The sequence below is a fragment of the Scylla paramamosain genome, chromosome 13 (genome assembly GCF_035594125.1).
Source record: "Scylla paramamosain isolate STU-SP2022 chromosome 13, ASM3559412v1, whole genome shotgun sequence".
Classification (NCBI taxonomy): domain Eukaryota; kingdom Metazoa; phylum Arthropoda; class Malacostraca; order Decapoda; family Portunidae; genus Scylla; species Scylla paramamosain.
Genome location: NC_087163.1, coordinates 19,319,585 through 19,342,084, shown reverse-complemented (window position 1 = coordinate 19,342,084; position 22,500 = coordinate 19,319,585). Strand labels below are relative to the sequence as shown.

Genomic DNA, 22,500 nt, shown 5'->3' with positions numbered 1-22,500 from the left:
CAACAGTATAATAAAAGTAAGAGACGTAGGACAGAAAACATGCAAGATTCTATATTAAAAAAAAAAAAAAAAACACAAGAACAACCAGTGTAAACAATGACATTGAATTAGAAAAGCAAGTGCTAAGGAACAAATAAAATTCTATCTATGGTAAAAACAAAAACGAATCAATAAACGCACGAGATTTTCAGGTATTAACCAACAAACACGCGAGATTCTATGGAAAATAAACAACACTATCTAGTGTAAAGGAAGATACTCCACTAGGAACACAATTGCTGACCAAAAAAAAAAAAATATATGATCCTGCACTGATGGAAGGGAAGGGAATGAGAGGGAGAAAATGAGCAGAGGTTTCGAAAAAAAAAGAAAACAGAGATACTCAACTGGAAACGCAACTGCTAACCAGCAAAAAAAAAAAAAAAAAAAAATCATGATCCTGTACTGATGGAAGGGAAGGGAATGAGGGAGAGAGTGAGGGAGAGATTTCGAAAAAAAAAAAAAGATTAATATATCTCGTGAAAAATGATGAGGGTGGACAGAACTCAGCACTAATGAACAATACCTCACAGGTGAACGATTCGGGAACGATTACTGGCATGGTGATGGCGGCGTGTGGGCGGCGCGGCACAGCATCCCGCGCCCCACTTCCCTAAATCACACCACATGAACAGAATCGAACTCCGCTAAATGCGACTGAACGTATAAATAGCGAGACACTTCCGCCACTCGATTCTCCTGTCTCTTGCCTCGCTCACCTCATGTAGTCCAGGATCGCAAAAACCCGGGCTGAATATTGTGAGAGACGAAAATAATCAACACTGTATAAATATATCCGAGGAACAATAAAAAAAAAAAAAGTAAAAATTGTGTACAAAAATGAAAAATATCAAACAGCGTAAAAATTAATTTGCAAAAAATTAAAAAAGGGAAGCAAAATACTATGAATGAAGAAAATATTAATTAAACTTTTAGCATGCAGTCGAAGAATATTAAAACACTGAAAAAATGCGCATTAAAAATATAAAAATAATTAACACTATAATTATCCGATTCACGAACTTCAAAAACGCGAAGAAAATTGCGATTAAAAAAAAAAAAATAGATACCGAAATATAACAATACAGGGAATCGAACACAACTCTCTGCAAAAGTGACAAAATTTCACACCGAGATAAATGCAAAGGCTGAGTTTATGTTCACGTAATATCACTGTGGCGGAGAAGGCTTGGAGGAGCGTCTCTTTCAACGATTTACCATCATAACATTACACACACACACACACACACACACACACACACACACACACACACACACACACACCTGTCCTTACCTTCACGAGCTGGGGATAAACAGTAATGTCGCACGTTTGTTTTTTGCCTTCTCTTTGTTTTATTTTCCCGACCTTCTTTCTTATTCATCGTTTCTCTTTTTCTTCCTTATCCTGGTGTAAGTTTCACGTTTTCATTTCTTATTTCATCCTTTTCTTTTTAGTATTTTCTGGATGTTCCTGTTTATTTCATCCTTAGCCTTCTTTCTTCCTTATTCTTCTTCATATTTACCAACCTTTGTTTTTATATACCTTCTTTTTGTCATAGCTTTACCATGTACATTATCACAATATAACCTTTCCTTCCTTTTCCCCTTCTTTCCTTTCTTTTCCTTTCTTCTCCCTTCCACTTTACTCTCCTTTTTCTTTCCCCTCCCCACATATCTTCTTTGAACCATCTCCCTCCTCTTCACCCATTTATTTAAAAATTTCCCTTTTCTCACCCTCCTTCCCTCTCTCCTCCTTCTTCTCCTTCTCTTCCTTATCTTCCAAACTCCTGATTTTGTCCTCTCGATTCTTGTACCTTCCACCCTCTCCTCTTAATCCTCCCTTCTCTCTATCCCTTCATCATCACCATTGTGTTCTCCTTCACCCATTCATTAAGATCTTTTATAGTCTCTGCATCAAGGCACGGGAGTTTTAATCTCTTCTATTATGGACTGTTCATTTTTCGTTATGGACTGATTACTAAAGTTGCCCTGTGTGTGTGTGTGTGTGTGTGTGTGTGTGTGTGTGTGTGTGTGTGTGTGTGTGTGTGTGTGTGTTGTAAGGTATGATCAGTATTCTTATCTATCCACTTATCAATCTATCAATCTATCTATCTATCTATCTATCTATCTATCTGTCTGTCTATTTTTATATCTATTTATCTGTTTTTATATGTATCTATTTATCTATTTATCTATATGTCATAAGAACATAAGAACATAAGAAATAAGGGAAGCTGCAAGAAGCGACGAGGCTTACACGTGGCAGTCCCTGTATGAAACACACCTACCTATTTCCATCTGTTATCCCCATCCATAAACTTGTCTAATCTTCTCTTAAAGCTCTCTAGTGTCCTGGCACTAACTACATGATTACTGAGTCCGTTCCACTCATCTACCACTCTATTTGAGAACCAATTTTTTCCTATCTCCTTCCTAAACCTAAATTTTTCAAGCTTGAACCCGTTATTTCTTGTTCTACCTTGGTTGCTGATCCTAAGAATTTTGCTTACATCTCCCTTGTTATAACCCTTATACCACTTAAAGACTTCTATCAGGTCCCCTCTTAACCTACGTCTCTCTAGAGAATGTAAATTTAACCGCTTCAACCTCGCTTCGTAAGGAATACTCCTCATCCCCTGAATCCTTTTAGTCATTCTCCTCTGTACTGATTCTAATAGACCTATATCTTTCCTGTAATGTGGGGACCAGAACTGCACAGCGTAGTCTAGATGAGGTCTGACCAGCGCCAAGTATAACTTTAATATTACTTCCGGCCTTCTACTTTTAACACTCCTATCTCATTTTTTATCTATCTACTCATCTAATTATCTATCTATCTATCTATCTATCTATCTATCTTCCTACTTATCTATCTATCTACCTATCTACATGCGTGCGTCAGTGTGTGCGTGTTTCGCGCAGGAAACACACACACACACACACACACACACACACACACACACACACACACACACACACACACACACACACACACACACACACACACACACACACACACACACACGTAGACTTCGACAGGTAACAAGTGAAGCGGGATGCGGGGCCACGGCAGTCGGTCACACCTGCTTATACCTGAGTGACAGCTTGCCAGGTGAAGGACAGGCTAATTAGTGGTTGAGAAACGTTTGCGTGTGCGTGTGTGTGTGTGTGCGTGTGAGTGTGCTTGCGTTAAACACCCTCCCCCCTCGCAACCATATGTTTTTTTTTTATCTGTAATTGTTTTTCCGTGTGTGCGTGGAAAATTTTGTAATTAACTTTCTGCGTGCACATCAAGTTTATTCCATTAGCAGTGACATTTGACATTTTCACTGGCAGATCGGCCTTTTCACTGGGTAATCTCTCTCTCTCTCTCTCTCTCTCTCTCTCTCTCTCTCTCTCTCTCTCTCTCTCTCTCTCTCTCTCTCTCTCTCTCTCTCTCTCTCTCTCTCTCTCTCTGCTTTATAGCACCTTTGACCTTACGTTAACCTGTATATGAAAGAAGAAAAAACTACCTTGTATTTTAATTATGGAAGCCGAATCTCTAACACCTGTCACAAAAAAAAAAAAACTCGGAACACTAGAATATCAAGCGTTGAAATACAAGCATTCATAACATTTTCCAGAACCTTCTTTTACCCATCAATCTTACCTTCACTAAAACTGGAGTAGGTGAAGCGAGGATGGAAGAACACACACACACACACACACATTACATACTCGTATACTAGTCGTGTCCTGAGTTTTAGATGAAGAGGAGAGGGAGAAGAAGGGAAAGGGAAAGAGAAGAGGTAAGGAAGGTGGAAAAGAACGAGGCTGTAAGACAATAATCCTTCCTTGAATATCACTTGAGTCACTGCGGAAGTTGAACGAAGTTTGTTTCTCATGTGGGAAGGCAACTTTAGGACACAAGAAAGAGAAAGAGAAGGAGGAGGAGGAGGAGAAGGAGGAGGAGGAGGAGAAGGAGGAGGAGGAGGAAGAGGAGGAGGAGCAGGTGGAAGAGGAGGAGGAGGACAGGTATCCCGTAATTAGTGTGATGACTTACACCGAGGTCACCTGACTTAATAGACCACGAGGCTCCAGATTTCTGTTCCTGGCGTGAGAGGATTGAAGGATGGAAGGAATGAAGGGAAAGATAGAAGTATAAATTTAACGTCAGACATCTTTAAACTTAAAAAAAAGGAAAAAAAAACAAATGTGACATCAGAATCTCGTAGCAACACTAAAATTAGCGAGACTTTCGTGGGTTTCTCAGTGACGCATTCAGTAGACGATGAAGACGCTTAAAGGTGCACTCGAAACGGAAAAATACCCTACGTCCAACATGACTATGCGTTGTGTGTTTACTAATGCACGTGTTTACTCCCGCTCTGCTTGTTGCCGGCATGTCTGGACGATGGGAGGAAGTTTTTAGAGTCTTACATAGTTTACATGATTCTGTATTACTCTGATTAATTCCTTTATTTATACCTTCATCATTGTGTAATATAGAGTAACAGAGTAAACAGTTTCTAACAAATAAGTGTACATGATGATTATCTAAGACTTTTGCTTAGATTAATTTCTTTACATATATCCATACAATTTTACTCCTCCCTTGTGCCACACTGGGCTTAAGAACCTCATCCTTGTTATTTACGCATTTACGCTTCCCTGTGCCTTCCTACGCTTATTGTTCGTACTCCCCCCTTGTTGTTGTTTACTTCCGGTGCGTCTCTGACAGTGCGAGGTGAGGGAGGCGAGCTGGCGGTGTGACGCGGCGCTCCGGGAGACACGCGATGGCAAAACTTTATTAGGAATGAAGGTTCTTTCCCGTGCTTGAGTTGGGTCACTTCCAAGACCCGTGAGCCAGCCAGTCGGTTCCTCTCCCTTCATTCCTCTTCTTCCTCTTCTCTCTCTCTCTCTCTCTCTCTCTCTCTCTCTCTCTCTCTCTCTCTCTCTCTCTCTCTCTCTCTCTCATTCACTTTCTTCGTCCCTCCAGCGTTTCTCTCTCCCATACACGCTACACTTCCTCTCCTCCTCCTCCTCCTCTCCCCCTCCTCCTCCTGGTCGTCGTCCTCATCGCGTCCTTTATCTCTTGGTCTCGCCGCCTCCCGTCATTTTCTTTATACATATTGCTCATGGGAAACTTAAGGGGGTACTTGGCCTAAATTAATAACGCGTGAAGTTTGCGCATCAACCACTTTAACAAGCACCACAACTAATTACCGGGCGCTAATAGAGGCACGGGAACCACCACCACCACCACCACCACAACCAAGCACCAAACACCACCATCCGTACACCCCATTGGCTGGAAAATTTTGCTACACCTTTCTCCTATTGGTTATTACAAGACTACAGTACAATACATAGCTTAAATCTGATTGGTCCTCGTACTCCCAATGATAAGGTCCTATTGGTTAGCGTTCCTTAATACGACTATCCCCATTGGAGGATGTCTCTCGCTATACGGAAATCCCCTCGGCTTGGCGCAGTGAGAAGAGCTGAACTGGGGCGAGGAGCGGGCGAGGGGAGTGTGATTGGTGGAGGGGAGAGAGGGAGAGACTGGACTACAGTTCCTTGTGGGCATTGGTGTGGTGTTAATTAAGTAAGGGATGGTTGGGGAGAGAGAGAGAGAGAGAGAGAGAGAGAGAGAGAGAGAGAGAGAGAGAGAGAGAGAGAGAGAGAGAGAGAGAGAGAGAGAGAGAGAGAGAGAGAGAGAGAGAGAGAGAGAGAGAGAAATTATACTTAATTAAACACGATTCCATTATTATCATCCCACTATTAACATTTTTATCATCTTTTCATCCCCAATTATCATCACCATCACTCGTTATTTCATAAACCACCACCACCACCATTGCCATCACCATTCACTTACAATACGAGACACAAGAAAAATAAGAAGAAGAAAACCAAAAACAACAAGAAGATGAACGACAACAATAACACCGCTTCCACCACCACCACCACAATAACAACAACAACAACAAAACATACCCAACACTCACAGTCCTTCACCCATTTCTCATCACTGCTAATGTTTAATGAAGAGAAACTACAGTGTCCTGAGAACGTGCCTGGGTGTGCCTTGCTTGCGTAAATCTCTCTAATGGCTTGTAATGTCGAGTTTCTTACCTACAGGGAGACACCGGGAGGGCTTAGCGATGTAGGTCGAGTCAGAGAGAGAGAGAGAGAGAGAGAGAGAGAGAGAGAGAGAGAGAGAGAGAGAGAGAGAGAGAGAGAATTTTATAGTGTAATTTTGATGTCTCCTATCTTATAGTCACTCCTCTTCCTCTTGCTCTCCTCTATCCTCTATCCCCCATTTCTCCATTTCTCCTCAATTTACACTTCAATTCCTTCTCCTTCTCCTCCTCGTCCCTTTCGTCTATTCTTTTTCTCCTTCACATTCTTCCCACTATCCTTTATCTTCCTTCTCTGACTCCTCCTCTTTCTTGCTCTTTCATCTTTTCTTCTGCTTCTCCTCTATATTCTTCCCTTTTATTTCTTTCACCCCTTTTCCTAGGCGATCTCCGGGAGCCATGATTAATAACTTTGGCGGAATATGTAGCATAGATTTATGGCGGTCAGTGGAGAAATATGTATGTGTGTACGTATTTGTGTATTTATGTGTGCGCTTTGGTTGTTCTGAGAGAGAGAGAGAGAGAGAGAGAGAGAGAGAGAGAGAGAGAGAGAGAGAGAGAGAGAGAGAGAGAGAGAGAGAGAGAGAGAGAGAGAGAGCTCTGCGTGAATGCTTTAACGCGCGCCATGAATAAGTGAGTGCGTGCGGGTGCTCATATTTCGTGTGTGTGTGTGTGTGTGTGTGTGTGTGTGTGTGTGTGTGTGTGTGTGTGTGTGTGTGTGTGTGTGTGTGTGTGTGTGTGTGTGTGTGTGTGTGTGTGAAAGATTGATTTTTTATTTTTTTTTCATTTTCTTAATCTTGTTTCAATTCTTAGTCGCAAATATGTATAAACTATTCTCAGATCTAAGTTTTCTTTGTTTCAATCTAAAATATGAAAGAAAAGACGCTTCTTCCCATCATTTACACAATCTTTGCTACATGACGGAAACTCAAACTCGATAGAACACTCGCTGCTTCTCTCCTTCTCATCTTCCCCCACGCACAGCCTCCGAGCGGCAAGGAAGAGAATAAGAGGGAAACAAGCAACCTTCCCGTCTAGACTCTCCCCATAAACACGCGGCCAACACCACCACTTGGAAAAAACACGTGTGAATTATGCAAGTCCAAGAATTACAAGAAAAAGTAAAAAAGCCTAGAAACAGCCGTGCAAATTATACAAGTTCACGAATAATACAAACCCAGACACGTGAAATGCGCGAGACTTCACGTCTACGTTCAGTAAAGAAGAGCAGGATAAAAAAAAGTGGTAGAAAGTTTGAGAAATTCAGAGTGAACGGTTTTTCTCTTATGTTTCCTTTTTCATTTCATTGCTACGTGAAAAAAAGGCTGATAAAAGACGTTTTCTGTTCGTTTAGATGATTCGGATTTGTTTTTTTATACCCACTGAGATAAAAAATGTTAAAAGAAATACCTTTGAATGTCCAGCGCAATCGACAAATGAAATCTAGTTTTTCCCTTTTCCTTTCGCCTTTTTCTCCCTCTTACTTTTGTCTTTTTTTTTCTCTCTCTCTCTCTCCAATTTCTTATTCCTTATCTCCTTGATCAAGTCTGCCCTCCAGTTAAAGTCTTTGAGTGTTGAATCTCTCTCTCTCTCTCTCTCTCTCTCTCTCTCTCTCTCTCTCTCTCTCTCTCTCTCTCTCTCTCTCTCTCTCTCTCTCTCTCTCTCTCTCTCTCTCTCTCTCTCTCTCTAATCCCTCGCATGTATATATATTTTTTTTGCTTAATTGCCTGTCTGTCAGCAACCAATCAGGGAAGAATCCACGTTGATCGCCTCCAATCCCTCAGGTAACATCCATCCAATGACAGATATCACGGGACGAGATCAAGTGAAATGTCAAGGTGTGTGTGTGTGTGTGTGTGTGTGTGTGTGTGTGTGTGTGTGTGTGTGTGTGTGTGTGTGTGTGTGTGTGTGTGTGTGTTTCTATTGATATATATGAGTTTCAGTGTTTAATTATAATGAGATTACTTCCCCGAGACAGAGAGCGAGAGAGGAGTAAATAAGAATTGATATCTCTTCTCTCTCTCTCTCTCTCTCTCTCTCTCTCTCTCTCTCTCTCTCTCTCTCTCTCTCTCTCTCTCTCTCTCTCTCTCTCTCTCTCTATCTCTCTCTCTTATATCTTGAATTTCAACAAACTAATTTCCATGAATATTAATTGGGACGTCGGACGATCCAATAATCCGGTTCCGGTACTGGGCCAGTAAACATTAAAAGGAGGGAGGGAGGGAGGAGGTGAGGCAGGAAGGGAGGGAGGGGGAGGGGGAAAGTGAAGGAGGGAAGGAGGTGAGGAAGGGAGGTGATGAGAGGAGACGCTCATGATTCGTTCCTGGTGAGAAGAAAAGAGCTGGAATTTGTGAGTGAAAGAAAGATCGTCTGGGATTGTAATTACTACTACTACTACTACTACTACTACTACTACTACTACTACTGCTACTACTACTATTGGCGTCGCTACTCCTGTTACTATTACCAATATTAACAATACTACTGATAATACTGGACAGGTGGCAAGAAGTGTGATGTAACCGCGTGTTCTACTTGGCAAAAACAACAAAACAAACTAACTAACAAGAAGGTACACTGAAAATTAACTGCAATGATAGCGGATTTCAAGACATTTTTATTATTTCTCGCGTTTTCTCTTATTCCCACAACGAATGAAAAAAATCATGAATCCTAGAAATAACAACCCAAAATCAAAATCAGAAGCTTTTTCCAGATCAGACTGAAGAAAAAAAATGCTAACAACAATTGCGGTAGATTCTGTTGATCTCTATAATTTATCCCCCTTTCCTTTATCCGCATAACAAATAATAAAAAAAAAAAAAATCAGAAGTCCAAGAAAGAAGAAACCCTAAATCAACATCAGTAACTAATTGTTTTGAAGAAAATAAAGGAAATTTCCTAAAACCTTCTCTCGGGAATCTTATTAATTAAAAAATACAAGTTCTGCTTATGAGAGATTAAAAGTAGCAAAAGAGGCAGGGCGGGAAGCAGGTGTCCGTGCCGTCACCTTCGCTTTTTCGGTTTGGCAACTAATTAAAACTTGTAATGAGCGCTGCTTCCTAATGGAGAAGAGAAAGGAGCAGGGGAAGGAGGAAGAGGAGGAGGAGGAGGAGGGAGATGACAAGGAGGAACGGTAGCTTAAGACTCAAAACTCCGCTGGCAGAGAAAAGCAAAAGAAATGAAAATACAAACGAGGAAAGAAATCGAAAAGGAAAATGAAAGACGGGAAGCGCAGGAGACTTAGGAATGGAACTCACAAATGAATCAAGAAAAAAAGAAAACGTGTAGCAAGAGAGAGAGAGAGAGAGAGAGAGAGAGAGAGAGAGAGAGAGAGAGAGAGAGAGAGAGAGAGAGAGAGAGAGAGAGAGAGAGAGAGAGAGAGAGAGAGAGAGAGAGGCTGATATGATGCTACCCTACCTCTTCCTCCTCTTCCAACACCACCTGCACCTCTTCCTCTTCCTCTTCTTCCTCCTCCTCTTCCTCCTTCTCCTCCTCTCTCCAGATCACGGTGGCCACTTAACGTGATTGTGTCTTATGCCTCTTTGCCAATACTGAGTCTCTGGCAGAAGAAGGAGAAACTAGGTAAGGTGCTTGAATGGTCCCACCACCACCAAGACCACCACCACCACCACCACCACCACCACAACAACACAGACGAGGAACTATAGAAACGTGATACTATAATGAGTGAGAGGAGAAAGCAGAGAGGGTGTGAGGGTGAAAGAAAAGAGATAAATGTGATAGTATAATGAGCAGGGAGAAATTTAGAATGTGTGAGAGTGAAAGAGAAGACAAAACGTGTTAATATAATGAAGAAAGAAGGGAGGGACTGAGTGAGATAGACAAGTAAACGTGGAAAAAAAAGAGATAAATGAGAGGAAGTGAGTAAAGGTAAGAGGAAAGTAAAGATGATAATATAATGAATGGAAAAGGAAATGTGAGCATAAGAGAAAGGAAAAAAGAAAAGCATGTATGAAAAGTGAGGGTGGGGAAACGAAAAGTGGGCCACAGCGAACATTTTAGGAGAAATAAGGAAAAAGTAGTAGGAAGAGCGAGAGAATTTCAAGGAAGGAGGAAGAGAGAGATATGAAAAGGAGAAGGACAAAGAGACGAAGCTTTAGAAGACTGGCTTTCGGGAATGAGAGAGAGAGAGAGAGAGAGAGAGAGAGAGAGAGAGAGAGAGAGAGAGAGAGAGAGAGAGAGAGAGAGAGAGAGAGAGAGAGAGACTTTTGAATAAGACATCCATTAGATCGAAATTTATGATAAAACTTAAAAAAACCTTATGAATCAATACTTATTAAAACTTAAAAAAAAACTTTAAAAAACTATAAAAAAAGAATCAATATCAGTAATACATAAAGACACAGAAAAGAAGAAAATAAGGTAATAAAAATTAAAAACGCCAAAAATAAATAATGTAAAAAAAAAACGTGATTAAAAAATGAAAAAAAAATATTGAAGGGGATTATTCGTTAAATGTTTAAAAGAAAGATTTGAAAAATTCTCTTACATCACTTCAAGGGTTATTTTTTCTCTTTCTTTTTTTTCTGGCCAGCCTACCTGCGGGGTTCGCTAATTACTGGTTCATACGTGGATCCAGGAAGGGGAAGTGGTTCTAATGCAAATATTACAATTTTCATATCGAGTTTAACCTCTCTCTCTCTCTCTCTCTCTCTCTCTCTCTCTCTCTCTCTCTCTCTCTCTCTCTCTCTCTCTCTCTCTCTCTCTCTCTAATCCTCTTCCCTTTCTGAGAAGTTTGCCTCTTGTGTTTTTTCGTTCTTTTTTTCGCCCTGTCACTTATATTTCGCGAGATGTCATTTTCTTTTTTCTCTTCATCTTATTTCGGAAACTTAATTAAAACTTTTCACAATTTGAAATTACCGTAAACATTCGTTAGCTGTAATTTCGTTTTCTTGGTTCATGATTTCAGCCTTTTTTTCTTTTTTTTTATTTTCAATAAACTACTTCTGCATTTTTCTCCGTGACATTTCCCTTCTCGTCTTTTTTGTGATATTTTTACACCATCCATTTTTTTCGCGGTTAATTCTAATTTCTTCTTTTATTATTAACACTGCTATATTTCTCCTTATATTCTTACTCTTCTTTTTCTTACGCCATATTCTCTTCTCCTACCTAGTTTTTCTTTCATCGCATTCGTCCACTCTCATTCCTTCTCACTTCGCTGCTCAGACACAAAAGACCACATTCGTCTCCTCCTCGTCATCATCACGTCATCTTACGTCATATGCAAACAGTTCCCATTAGCTCACTACGACTTTTGTTGACGTAAAGCGAAATTGCTCTCTCTCTCTCTCTCTCTCTCTCTCTCTCTCTCTCTCTCTCTCTCTCTCTCTCTCTCTCTCTCTCTCTCTCTCTCTCTCTCTCTCTCTCTCTCTCCAATCCTTTCTCTGACAGGTGACTGATGCGTTGTGTATAAAACTAATTTGCAGGTATCCTTGCATTCCTCTCCCTCCCTTTTCCATATCGGTGGTCGTAGGCACGTTAGTCCATCCAACCCCCAGAGAGCAAGTGAATATTGAGCCATTTCAGTAGGGAGTCTGGTACAGGAGATATGAACGAGTATTTCTTAACGCTGCGGCATCTCAGTGGGATTATTTTCAAAGACCACAGAGATGCTTAGCCAGGTTCCTTTGGGGTGTTTTTTTTTTCTTATTGATGGTGTGAAAGACTTGTTAAACTATTGCCTCAATCATGGATGTACACTTGAAAAACACCAGTGACGTTCACTAGTGTCTGGTAATGTAGACGAGGATAGTTACTCAAGCGTTTGAAAATACAGTGTGGTGATGCTATTGCCAGGTAGAAAATTGTGTTCTATGTAGGAAGTAAGATGGTAAGGAATTTATTTGTTATATGGGAAGGAGGGACGAGAGAGAGAGAGAGAGAGAGAGAGAGAGAGAGAGAGAGAGAGAGAGAGAGAGAGAGAGAGAGAGAGAGAGAGAGAGAGAGAGAGAGAGAGAGAGAGAGAGCGCTGCACGAAAATGGAAAAATCTGTATGTAGTTCACAAAAAAAAAGGAAAAAAAAACAAGTGACATGTGAAAAAAGAAATTCGTCACACACACACACACACACACACACACACACACGGGGAGGACACCCAATCAACACTCGGTCACTAGGTAATAGAGTTTCGCTGTTAGACACTTGCACTAGACAACCTTCGTGAACCTGTGAGTCTGAGAGAGAGAGAGAGAGAGAGAGAGAGAGAGAGAGAGAGAGAGAGAGAGAGAGAGAGAGAGAGAGAGAGAGAGAGAGAGAGAGAGAGAGAGAGAGAGAGAGAGAGAGAGAGAGAGAGAGAGAGAGAGAGAGAGAGAGAGAGAGAGAGAGAGAGAGAGAGAGAGAGAGAGAGAGAGAGAGAGAGAGAGAGAGAGAGAGAGAGAGAGAGAGAGAGAGAGAGAGCGCCGCCGACACACGCGGAGCTGATCAATGCAGTGCTCAGGAGGAAAGTAAGATAGTTTGTCTGGCGAGCAGGAGGAGAAAGTTTACAGGATCCCCCAACGCGGCGCCGACAGACACCGTGGCGCGGGGCACGTTAAGAAGTGTGCTGGTGGGTGTGGGGTGAGAGGCAGGATGGCATGGGTGTGTGAGGGGAGGATCGGACGCGCTTTATTATATTTAATCACCAGGACGATTATGAGATGTTAAGTGAAGGATGCCTGTCTCTAACATTTACGAAGAGCTGAGTAAATATGAGATGAAAGGCAGCATGGCAAGGGTGGGTGAGGGGAAGATAAGGATGCGTTTTATTACATTTAATCACGAAAAGAATGATTGAGATGTTAAATGCAGGATGTCTGTGTCTAATGACGTAGAGCTGAAAGAGTATGGGATGAGAGGCAGGATGGCATGGGTGTGAGGGGAAGGTAGGATATCATTCTTTATATTTAATCACGAGAAATATGATTCTGAAGTGTTAATTGAAGGAGATCTGACCTTGACATTCACACAGCGCTGAACTGAGTAAATATTGGTATATAAAGTTGGAATAAAGGTGTGGGATGAAAGGCAGGATGGCATAGGTGTGTGTGTGTTTGGGAGGACAGGATGTGATTTTTTATATTTAAACACGGGAAGTGTCCAAGTCTCTGTCATGTTAAATGTTAAATGAAGGTCTGATCCTAATATTCAAGTAAGTGGAGTTGAGTATGTAAGTTAGGGAGATAAATTCATGTGCTTCTATTTACTTAACCACGAGGGGATCCAAGTCTGTGGTCTATGAGATGTTAAGAAGATCTGACAGAGATGAGTTTGAGTAAGTATAGATGTATAAGGGTGGAATAGGGGAACTACGTGCTTCTATCAACTCAACCATGGGAAGGAATACTATGAAGTGTTAATTAAAGAAAGGCTGATTTTAACACTTATGTACAGAAAGCTGAGTAATTATGGGGGCGTGAGGATGGAAAATGGGATGTATATCATTCTTTACACTCAACCACAAGAATGATCCAAGTCTATAAGATGTTAATGGAAGATGATCTGTCTCTATCACTCACGAAGAGCTGAACTGTGTACGTAAGTTAGATAATTAAATGCAGGAAAGTACATGAAATCATAAAAAATATAAGTTTGCAAAAAGGTCTGTTGACTAATACAAGGCAACTTCTGAATGGAGTGAATAAAACAATAAGCAGTCACAAAGGAAAAAAATAATAAAATGATGATGGAATAATGATAGCGTATCAGGAATAGAAGTTTTAAGAGATCACAGTGATAAAATGCCTTTGATTTCCAAGAGAGGAAAAAACCCTGAATGCCTGAATGCCATTAATTATATTGGCTAGATAGGATATGTAAATACGAGAAATGAAATAGTGTTACATTCAAAGGTCGTAACGTAGCAGATATTAGAGAGAGAGAGAGAGAGAGAGAGAGAGAGAGAGAGAGAGAGAGAGAGAGAGAGAGAGAGAGAGAGAGAGAGAGAGAGAGAGAGAGAGAGAGAGAGAGAGAGAGAATAAAAACACATCACATTAATATATTCATTTCTTTACTCAATGTACAATAAAAACAAAACACCATAAGGCTTCTCTGGGATGCCGCTCACAATCCCTTCCCTAATGCAGGAAAATAAGAAACCGGGGGAAGTGGGTAGGGGAAGAGGGGGCGCCCGTACCCTCTTACAAATGAACAGAATCTTGCTTTATGTTACAGCAATATTACATAAAACGTGTTTGAGTGAATACTTGGAAGCAGTCCAGAGGGTAGAGAGAAACTGATGGTGGAAGTAATGACGGAGGAGGAGTAGGAGGAGGAGGAGAACGAGAACGAGGAGGAGGAGGAGGAGGAGGAGGAGGAGGAGGAGAACGAAAAGGAGGAGGAGGAGGAGGAGGAAAAGGAGGATGAAGAAGAGAAGGAGGAGGAGGAGGAGGAAGAGGAGGAGGAGGAGGAGGAGGAGGAGGAGGAGGAGGAGGAGGAGGAGGAGGAGGAGGAGGAGGAGGAGGAGGCTAGAAAAGAAGTGAAAGGAGAAAAGAAGTGAAAGGAGGAGAGGAGAGAGAGAGAGAGAGAGAGAGAGAGAGAGAGAGAGAGAGAGAGAGAGAGAGAGAGAGAGAGAGAGAGAGAGAGAGAGAGAGAGAGAGAGAGAATGATGGAAGGTAAATGACTCTACTGCGATACCATATTTTTAAAAAAGTTTTCTGTAATCGTTAGAGTTGAAGCCTTCCAGTATATTTGTTTCATTCTTTCCCAACAGATAACAGAAACCCTTCCTGAATCTTGCGTATGAATTATTTCGGAGAATTTTTATATATTATTTCACTACAACCAACGCAGTACAACATTTTCCATGAATTTTACTTTTCCGCCTTCACGTTTTCCCTCTCTCGAATTTCCCTGTGTTTTACGACGCCCGATTTTCGTCCCTGTTCAGATTCCTCACCGGAATTTACATCGAAAATCTGGAACACACGCACACATACATTTGTAAATTTATCTTCCCGGTGGTGCCTCTCCTTTCCCTCACGTGCCAGTCACATTTCATATTATCAGTATTTGCTGTCCGTATTTATGCCCCAAGCTCAGCACACCTGCTGACTTGCAAACTTCCCGCCCCACCTGATGAAACACGACCTGCAGTAAGCTAATAAGATACATAAAGTCAGGTAAACTTTAACTAACCTAACCCTGCCTACCTGGCATGCCTTGACGCAACTTTCGCCTCTCTGAATTAAACAAGAAATGATCTCAGGACCTCTAATAACAATTTTTTGATACGCAATACCACGTAAGCTTCACCTAACTTGACCTTATCTACCTGTACTACATAAAAATTATTTCCACCCCTCCAAATCAAACTAGTGATGACTTTCTATAATAAACTTATATACACAAAACCATAATGATTTACCCTAACATAGCTTAATCTAATTCTTTCAAATCTGGTCCACCTTAACCAGCTTTTGCTCCACTAAATGAAACTGTTACAAGTAAATCCATACAGATCAGGAACAAGGACAAGGAGGATGTGAAAGAGAAATACACAGATTCATGCAAATCTGACCATATGTAACCTAACCTAACCCTTTGTACCTAATCCACCTTAGTCGTAACCTTTTGGCTCACCAAATGAAACCGTCCAAGGTCCAGTCATGCAGATCGGGAAAGGAGGAGACGGAGAAGGTGAAGGACAAACACACGACACGAAGGACTCCTGACCTACAGAACAACTTTTAGGTCACAAGAGGTATCGATGTGACCTGGTACCACCACCACCACCACCACCACCACTAGCTCCACTCCTTCCTGGGAACTTAAAGCTGATCCTGCCCCTCTCTCTCCCCCTCTCTCTCGCTCTCCCCTCCATTCCTATCCTATTCACTTCCACCCCCGCACACTCATATTCCTCCCCTCTTTTCCCCTTGCTCTCTCTTTTTCTCCCACCCTGACACTCCTAGTCCTGCTTTTCTCCCTTCCTCTCTTCCTATTCATTTCTCCAAATCCCTATACTCCTTCTCTTCGCCCCTTTCTTAGTTCCTCCCTTTTCACTTTCATCCCCAACATTCCAACATCTGTTCCTCTCTTTGCCTTGTTCTTCCTCTGTCATTTCCTTACTTCCTATTCAGTTTTCCGTTCCATACATTTCTATTCCTACCCATATCTTCCTTTCCTTCCCTCTCCTTTTTCCCTAATTATTTCTTTCATCCTCCACACTCCCTTCACTATTCCTATCTCTTTCTCCCTCCCTCCTTCCCTTGATATTCAATTTTACCCCCACTTTCCTACTCCAATTCTTCCACCTTCCCAGAAATGGCAGTCCCACGGCAGAAACTCATTACTCTTGTCTCCGCAGGTAATCCCTCGTCAGGGGTGGATTTATCAAAAGGGAATTAGTGGGGATTCCGGGAGACAACACACGTGAGGAATCAGTGGAGGCGGAAGATCCCTACTGGTCGAGGCTCAGACCGGGGCTTGGGGCGGCGAGGCGAATTTTTCGGTCTTACAAGAAGGGCTTTGGTGTTCCTTTTCTTTCTAGTTTTTGCATTTGCATGCATCCGCACAAATGGTGGCAGCTGTGGGATTAGGAGTAACACGGGATATAGTTGCCAAAGTTCTAAGTCTTTTCCTCCTGCCCTTAATAGAGCTATTAGCAAATATATATTCCACGAAGAACTGATCTGTTTTTAGAGAAATTTAATTAAATCTAGGAGTGCATAACCACTTATGATGGAATTATCAAGACATGAAATCTTATATTATGAAATTATTACGAACATTTCATAATAGATCAAAGACTAAAAGTGTTTTGATAACCTTCCTTTCAGTGTCATCACTTCAATAATCACCAGCATTAGAATATTAAAGCAGGAAATCAAGATATATAGAGGTGACCGACAAACAATTTACAAGTGGCGAATATGGTTTGTCTTCCCATAATTATCTTCAGGTGCGAGTGTTTGGAAATCATGACCTGAATATTAATCAGTAGCGCCGTCATTAGCTCAGGTGCAGCGATGTAAATTTGAATACAGTAGTTGAACTAATTCCAGCAAGTCAGTTACGGTGAAACACGACGCTCGATAATGACATCGTTAAGTAACTTTGAACGTAAACCATTTCGATATACTGAACACTCGTTTTGTTATAAATACCCATAATCTGGTGGCCTGGAAACACTGCTTACATGCACGAACGCGCGCGCTCTCTCTCTCTCTCTCTCTCTCTCTCTCTCTCTCTCTCTCTCTCTCTCTCTCTCTCTCTCTCTCTCTCTCTCTCTCTCTCACACTGACAAACACACACGCTTGTAAATATTTTCTCGGAAACAGCTAAAACAGAAATGCTCTCTACAAATACAAAGTAAATAAATAAACAAATTGTGTAAATAAATAAAATAAAAACAATAAATATATAACAACAACTCAACCCAAAAACTTATATTGGACTCTAAAAAGAATATTCACATCGTTACAATCTTCAGCAATATCCAGCCATCCTCCATTCCCATCGCTTCGCTTTCCATCCACAATCCTTTCACTTTCCTCACTATTAACAAGACCAGTCTCCCTCCTCTCCCATCCGTCACTAGACTACTGCTAGGAAAGAGAAAAGCCTACGGTACTGACTAAACACCTTTCACTTACAATTATCTGCTAGAAGTGACTGTAGAATGCAATGAAGCGAAACACTTTTGTTTCTTTTTTTTTTTTTTTTTTCATTTGAATCATGTGTTATGAAAAACGAATATGAAAAAGAGAGTCAACGAAATTATTATTTTTTTTTTTACATCATTCTTCGTTTCTTTTTCTGGCTCCAATTTGCGAAAAGATTATGATGTTCCCAGCGTCACAAAAAAATATCAGGTGTGTGCATTTTTTCACATTTTTTTCATTATTTTTCGCTTGAACGTCACGTCATGGAAAAAAAGAAAAAGAAATTACTGACCAACGTGAACTTAATTTCAATGCACATAAAATCCAACAAATCTCATTTCCTGTTTAAGATTTTACTGGTATTTCTGTGTGAGGTAGTTGCATCTCTCTCTCTCTCTCTCTCTCTCTCTCTCTCTCTCTCTCTCTCTCTCTCTCTCTCTCTCTCTCTCTCTCTCTCTCTCTCTCTCTCTCTCTTAGTCTATTCTGCAACACCTGTGAGACTGGAAACAAAGGAAAGAAATGTGAAATTCAAATATTCAAATGACGTATTGAGAATTACAGGGGAGAGAAGGTCAAATAAACAATGAAACAAGAAAAAAATGTAATGAGTACATATAGTGGATTAAATGGAAATGTTCAATGAATAAATTCGATAAAATACCATTTGGAGTGAAAATGAGTGTATGTTTATTTTCATTACTGCTATCATCATTATTATTATTATTATTATTATTATTATTATTATTATTATTATCATTGTTATCATTATTATCGTGGCGGGGAATGATAGTGAGTACGTGTAATCAGAGTAAACAAATGACGATGAATGAACGCATCTGTAAACAAGGGAGCGAAATAACACGCAAGCATTTGTCGCCATAAAAAAACACGGAAATATTCGCAGCAAATAAACAAAAGCGTGACGTAGATGTACCGTAACATCACCAGCTGTTTATTTCCACGCTTCTAAACACAACAAACGTTCTCAAATACCTAAATAAAACGCCACCACCCCCTCTACATACCATCCCTACTTGATAAAATACTAAAGTTATTGCAAGTGTGTGTGTGTGTGTGTGTGTGTGTGTGTGTGTGTGTGTGTGTGTGTGTGTGTGTGTGTGTGTGTGTGTGTGTGTGTGTGTGTGTGTGTGTGTGTGTGTGTGTGTGTGTCGCTCCTTTAAATAAGTAAATAAATAAAGTTATGTCCAATTTTTCCCTCCAGTGGCGGTGAAGAGAGGCAAAGGAGGTGACGTGTATTCTCTCTCTCTCTCTCTCTCTCTCTCTCTCTCTCTCTCTCTCTCTCTCTCTCTCTCTCTCTCTCTCTCTCTCTCTCTCTCTCTCTCTCTCTCTCTCTCTCTCTCTCTCTCTCTCTCTCTCTCTCTCTCTCTCTCTCTCTCTCTCTCTCTCTCTCTCTCTCTCTCTCTCTCTCTCTCTCTCTCTCTCTCTCTCTCTCTCTCTCTCTCTGGGACGTAGCCGTGTGTTCGCATTTAACGGCTGAATGGCTTTGTTTTTCCACGATTAGAAATAAATGTGTTGACTTATCTGTACTTAAAAAAAACAAAACAATGTATACATGTAGCAGTAGTAGTAGTAGTAGTAGTAGTAGTAGTAGTAGTAATAATAATGATAATAATAATAATAATAATAATAGCATTAATAATAATAATAGATAATAATAATAATAATAGTGTTGCGTCTACCCTTGTTACGCTTTCGTTATCCCTTTTTGCGGTACATTTTCTCTTCATTCTCTCCCTTACTCTGCTGTTCACTTTCCTTTCTTTTTCCCTCAGATTTCTCACAGGTTCCCTGCTCTTTCTCCTCACTTCTCCTCTTTCGTCCTTACTTCTACCTCTTTCCCAAGTCTTTCCTTTTCAATGTGCGTGTCCCTCTCTATTCTCCTCCACCTTTCTCGTTCTCATTTTCTTCTCTTCTCCTAACCTCTCTCCTTCACGTCCTTGCTCTTATCTTTCTTTCCTCTCGTGCTCCTGTTTCTTCTCCTCCTCCTCCTCCTCCTCGCTTCACAAGGCCATTGGTACCGTCTGTTGCAGCAATAAACTTGGCCCTGCCCCGTCTTCCACGCCCTGTGTTTACGCTTCCACTACCTAGATGGCGCCAAAACAGGTCCTTTCCCGCTATTTGTGAATCTCAGAAAGGCGTCTCATTGTTACCAGACTCCCATGTACACCTGGGGTTGATCGTCTTTTGCTTTTTTTCTCTCTTTTTTGGTGAGGGAGTTCGAAGATGTAATTGTCCGAGTATATAGAGGATTGTTTATTTACTTGTTATTTCCTCATCAGTTGTTTTTGTTTTTGTTTTAAGGGAATGTGGGGAGGAGGGAACAAAAGAGTGATGCTTGTCTGTATTGTTGCGCAGGACTGTGACTGCTTGTTGATGGAAGGAAGAAGTAATATGTGAAATTAGTTATATATTCTCTCTCTCTCTCTCTCTCTCTCTCTCTCTCTCTCTCTCTCTCTCTCTCTCTCTCTCTCTCTCTCTCTCTCTCTCTCTCTCTCAAAAAAGAAAAAAAGAAAAATAAATAAATACAAATAAAAACAAATAAATAAACCAAGAAGATGCAATGCTCCTACAGAGAAATTTACATTTATTTTATCCTATTTAAGTCATTTGAAGATTATGTGACTAACAGTGAAGGAAGGAAGGGAGGAAGGGAGGGAGGGAGGGAGGGAGGGAGGGAGGCAGGGAGGGAGGGAGGGAGGGAGGGAGGGAGGGAGGGAGGGGGGAGGGAGGAGGAGGAGTAGGAGGAGGAGGAGGAAAAGTACATCTTCCTTTCCCTTGATGTAACTGTATCGCTTTTTCTTTTGCACGATTTCATTACGTCTCCCAAGAAGATTCCTTTTAAGTGTGAAGTTAAAGTATATTTTGTATTCTAGTGTTCTTGATCACCACAAGGAGGTGCACGAGGTCTTTAAATATTTCATTAGGTTACTGAAAAAAAAAAAAAAAAAACTTGGGAATATGATAAAAAAGTTTTAAAGATACTATGACATTGATATATCCTTTGCTTAATATTATGATGTTTTGTATATACGGAAGGACACACACACACACACACACACACACACACACACACACACACACACACACACACACACACACACAACAGGAAGCCATTGGAAATCATTTCTGTCACAGAAAATTAACTGGTGATGCGCCGTTATCAAGTTATATTAAAATACTTAATCTCTATAAATTGAGAGTATTAAATAATAGACATGCAGTAACCCATTAACACGCGCGCACACGCACGCACGCACACTAAGTAAATAAAATGAAAAGAAAAAAACAACTAAAGACAGAACAGTACTTACTCAAATCGCCGCTTGATGTCACCACTGACGTCTTTCATCTTCCTTCAATTGCACATCGTCCGATTACGATTCACACACACACACACACACACAAAAAAAAAAAAAAACTCACTCTAATCGCACAAAAAAAAAAAAAAAAAAAAAAGGTTCAGATCTCACAAGAACAACACCTCTTAGTTTCCTGTCACACAAGATCGATTTCACTTCCACGCTTCACTTCTGTAGGCTCTCCATCACGAAGCCTCCTCTCCGTCAGCGCCACAACACGGTTGAGGGCTGAAGCAGTGCTGACTTTTTGCTATTTTTCCAACACAACCTCCCCATACTGACACGTTCTCTTGTTCTCCATTTTCTTTCATCCTGACGCCAGTTTGTAGTGACCAGCACTTCCCCTTTGGAAGACTGACCAAAGACCAACCTGTGGGTGATAAAGATAACAATTAAGGTGATAATGAAAGAAAAAATAAATATGAAAGTGACAAATGCAACAGAGGAAAGATATATGCAAAGACAAATTGAAATGGAATGAAAAAAAAGATAAAAGCACTTGATAGAAAAAAGAAATCTGAATGGAGTAGAAGGAAAACATTCTCGCTATCATAACTACACAACCTACAAAACAATATAAAATCACCACCTGCAGGAAAAAAAACAACAAAAGAAACCACTCATGGGGACGTGTAGGACAGGAAAACAAACATACATAAGATATTTTCAAAGTATTTTTAAGTATTCCTCATGTGACGCACGAGTTTTGAGTCACCACACTCATTTTTCAGCGCGACGGGAACGAAGCAACATGTCACCCGTAGTTCAAAGCCCCCTGTAAGCACCCACAAACTTGCCTTCCCTTGTCCTGGCCTCTATCAGTCATCCTCCACGCGTGCCTCGCATTACCCAGCAGCCTCCCATCTCATATACAATGGGAATGATTACGAGTTATGATGGTGATGAGTTCTCTTTTTTTTTTTTATGGGGAGTAATTGTGGTTCCATTTTATACATCTGTAGCGGAGTAGTGAATGTTCATATCCCTTTGTTTCTCTCTCTCTCTCTCTCTCTCTCTCTCTCTCTCTCTCTCTCTCTCTCTCTCTCTCTCTCTCTCTCTCTCTCTCTCTCTCTCTCTCTCTCTCTCATTTTGTCTCTTATGATAGTCATCAAAGGTAGTAATAACATAGGAAAAATAGCTCTTATAATGACCATCAAAGGCAGACAACTAGATGGAAATATTTATTTTTTTTGGTTTCTTGAGATTGGAAAATTATCCTCATCTACTGTACACAGGAACAAACAATGGTACATACAATGAATACATAAACAAACACTAGCATTTTTTTTCCTTTCAACACACACACACACACACACACACACACACACACACACACACACACACACACACAC

At 40.8% G+C, this 22,500-nt stretch overlaps 2 long non-coding RNA genes across 2 annotated transcripts in view; one reads left to right on the top strand and one right to left on the bottom strand.

Moving 5' to 3' along the window:
- LOC135106458 (uncharacterized) overlaps nucleotides 1-22,500 on the top strand; it is a 54,644-nt gene that overhangs the window by 6,083 nt on the left and 26,061 nt on the right. The gene's annotated exons all lie outside the window — the stretch shown is intronic.
- LOC135106459 (uncharacterized) overlaps nucleotides 21,381-22,500 on the bottom strand; it is a 150,155-nt gene continuing 149,035 nt past the window's right edge. The window contains exon 3 of the long non-coding RNA XR_010271317.1: nucleotides 21,381-21,518. This is a non-coding gene — a long non-coding RNA (uncharacterized LOC135106459). The remainder of the gene's footprint in view (nucleotides 21,519-22,500) is intronic.